Source organism: Peromyscus leucopus, chromosome 20 (genome assembly GCF_004664715.2).
Source record: "Peromyscus leucopus breed LL Stock chromosome 20, UCI_PerLeu_2.1, whole genome shotgun sequence".
Lineage (NCBI taxonomy): Eukaryota > Metazoa > Chordata > Mammalia > Rodentia > Cricetidae > Peromyscus > Peromyscus leucopus.
The window spans coordinates 1,817,397-1,820,758 of record NC_051080.1 but is presented as its reverse complement, the minus strand read 5'-3'; the positions used below and the strand labels follow the sequence as shown (position 1 = coordinate 1,820,758).

The 3,362-nt window shown below is 55.6% G+C and overlaps 1 long non-coding RNA gene across 1 annotated transcript; it reads right to left on the bottom strand.

Annotated features, from left to right (window-relative positions):
• Positions 1–2,582: 2,582 nt before the first annotated feature.
• LOC114696639 lies at positions 2,583–3,294 on the bottom strand. Its single transcript, XR_005089587.1, has 2 exons — positions 2,945–3,294; positions 2,583–2,761 (listed from the first exon to the last, which is right to left on the bottom strand). It is a non-coding gene; the product is annotated as an uncharacterized LOC114696639 (long non-coding RNA).
• Between the last annotated feature and the right edge of the window lie 68 nt (positions 3,295–3,362).

Genomic DNA, 3,362 nt, shown 5'->3' with positions numbered 1-3,362 from the left:
GTTACTGCTGCATTTTTGGATACTCCCTGTGTTTGGATTGTCCTCGCCTCTTCCACGTCTCCAGCCCTTGGGTTTTATGTAGCAGTGGAGGTAGGCCCCAGTACATAAGCCCAGGGTTTGGTGCCTTGGGCACTCGCCTCAGTCCCCAGCCTTTTGACTAGTGTTAACGCCCGAGTGTGGATGTGACCTGCGGCCCATGCCTCTTACACTCACTCTCAGCCGTCCATGAGGCCAAATGGTGCCAGCCACACTGACTAGAGTTGCACACAGCAAGTTACTTGGCACCAATGCAGAAACTACTGTCCTGGAGACACCTCAGATTTACGTTTTCCAGACAGAACTGGTTGCTACTGGAAAGCAGGAAAAAGGGTTAGGACAGAGACAGAACCTCTGGAGTCAAGGAATTGGACCACATTTGAGGGAGTTGTATCCAAGAATGATGTAGCACTGGCTGCTGGCCATTAAGGGCAGCTGAGTGTGTGTGTGTGTGGGGGGGTGTATTTTGTTTTGAAACAAGGTTTCTCTGTAGCTTTGGCCGTCCTGGAACTTGATCTGTAGACCAGGCTGGCTCAAACTCCTGTAGATCATCCTGCCCCTGCCTCCCGAGTGCTAGGACTAAAGGTGTGCGCCACCACTGCCTGTTTCTCTTTTCTAACAAGTCCAAAACTGGCAGAGTTGGGTAGGGATCTGTGAGTGGCTGTGCTGTGAGAGCTTTTCAGTGTGACTAGATAGAGGGCTTCCTAGGCTTCGCCCCAGGAGCTGATCTCCGTAGACCTAATGCTATCCAACTGGGAGCAAGCGAGGTCTGAGAGGAGACTTAGAAACCTAGTTGCAGGGACAGGGCTAATCAGTCCTCACTGCCTGTCTGCCCCTGTCAGCCAGCGGAATGCAAACAGGATGTTCACTTAGACTCTAACCTAGAGTCTAGGCTGGGTATACTCCAGGCCACACACATTTGCTTTCTCCTATCAGAGCAGGCGCTGTGCTCTGGAATTCGAGGTAGTGAGGGCCCAAGTTCATGCTAAGAACATCACCTCAAGGGCTTCACTAGCTCACAGCAAATATTCTCAGGAACTGACTGAGCTTCACATCTGCTTCTGGGAAGCAACATTCAACAAACAAGCTTCGTTTCTCAGCAACCATTATAGCCCCCAGGGCTACAAGTGAAGGGGACTTGCTTTCCCGCCTCCACAGAAAGTTTGGAAGAGAATGCTGTGCCCGCCCATCTGCAGCAACCTCCTGGTTGGGCAATGCTTGCTCTGTCCTCCCAGGAGATCTGCCTCTGGAGTTGGTTCTGCCCCTTACCCCACACTGCTCTTCCTGGTTCTTAGAGCCCAGACTGAAGTTCTCCTGACCCAGTGCTTTTCAGCCAGGACAGCCCCACATTCTCAAGACCCACCCCAAGAAACTGAGTGCATCAGGTCTCAGGCTGTGGAAGAGGGGGTTCTTCAGTGCCAAGATGGATGTCTTTCTGTATAGTCAGGGTAAGAATATCTGCATGGAGGGAGGATAAGTAGGTGAACACCTTTATCCATAGTGGCCTGGCTCTCCCCTCCCCTGCTGCCCTGAGCTGGCAATCACAATGCCTGGCTGGCTCCCCAAGCCCCACTCCCTTTTACCCTATCCCACCAAGTAGCCTGCTTTAGATCCCTTTCCCTCAGTTCATACCCGGAGAGTGGTGATCAAGCTTGAGCTGAGAATCCAGCTACCCATCTTGTGACTCCTCTCTTCCCCCTCCAATTCCTAGGAACCTTTCAAGTTCCTCTTGGTGGCTGCTTAGGCATGGTAGGATACCAGCCTGGTGTGAAGTTCTAGTCCAATCAGTCTTGGTGATGTCATCAGTTAAAAACTCGGAGGTGGTTCCTGCCTTTGATCCCAGCACTCAGGAGGCAGAGGCAGGAGGATCTCTGTGAGTTCAAGGCCAGCCTGGTCTACAAAGCGAGTTCCAGCTAAAGCCCAGGACATTCTGGAAAGGTCTGAATATTAAAAGAGCTAGCTGCAGGCATCAAATAAGTATATTTTCATATTCCAGGTTAATTGTGTAATCTAATCTCGCCACAGCATCACCCTCAGCCTCCAATCCCTGCCACTGTCTTCTAACTTCTGCTGCTCTCTCCCTTCACCGCCAGTGCGACCACTCCCTCCCAGCGCCTCTCCAGCTCTTCTCTGGTCCCCCAGGAGTCCAGCCACTGGACAGTAAGAACCGTAGCCTTGCTTCCAGCCTCTTCCCCTGTCAGATTAGAATCAGGGGCTCCATCTCCCAGTAATCAGAACCAGACCGCCAAACACAGCCTTTGCCAGAGACAGGATGAGCCCAGAACTCCGCTGAGATGGGGCAGGCAGGCAGACCCAGAGGGCTTGAGCAGGGAGTGCTGGGTTGCTTTGGGCACCTACCCTAGCCTTGAACTCCCGGCACTTCCCACTTCTCAGCATGGAGATCCTCGGGCTCCACCAACTCCCATTATGGAAATTCCAGTGGGGAGGGTAACAGCAGAAGAGTGGGAAAGGCGGCAGGTTCAAAGATTCTAGGACCACATCCCTACCCTCCACCTTCCCCTCCGAGCGTCACAACTCAAACTAGCACCACGGCCCATTAGTTTAATTCCAGACGTTCCTATCCAACATCAGCCTTTAAAAGAAGGGAATGGGATTACGCCATCAGAAGAACTTGCATTGGGAAAACCCAAGAACACCGGGGCGATGACTGAAGCCGTCCAGGGGTGGGAGTCTTGAACCTTCTGTGGGTCCTCAGCCCTGAGTCCTTTGGGAGAAAAGATGACACAGACAGCTCCCGTGGGTCCTAAGACCTGGGACACCGGTAACATTGGGTGTCTAAGTCTGGCGCCCCCACCAGGTCAGGCCTGGTTCGGACGAGATCCCGCATCCGGCTCGGGGCGTTAAAGGGGCGGCGGAGAGGCCGAGGTCCCACCGCTGTGCTCTGTACCCTTCTTTTAGGATCTGTGTCCACCTTCTTTTAGGAGTCTGTGCGGCTCACGCGGCTCTCTGCGCCCGCGTCCCTCTCCCTCTGCAGCCTCTCGGTCCGAGACTTCCCCGGGGATCTGGCTGCCAGGCCCTCCCGGGCTCCGGCTGCCAGCTCCGTCCGTCTGCGAGTCTCGGCTGGAGCCTGCCTCCCCGAGCTGAGCCGTTCGCGGGAAGGACAGTGGGAGGAGAGGAGGGGGAAAGGAGGCGGCGCGGGCGGGGAGCGGGTGGAAGGTGGCGATTGGAGCCCGGGAAGAAGGAGGGAGCCAGAGGGCGGGAGGAGGTGGCGGGCGCAGGGCGCGGAGGGAGGGAGGGAGGGAGCCAGCTGAGTGCCCGTCCCGCCGCCGCCGCTGCCGCCGCCGCCCGCCGCCGCCTCCGCGTGT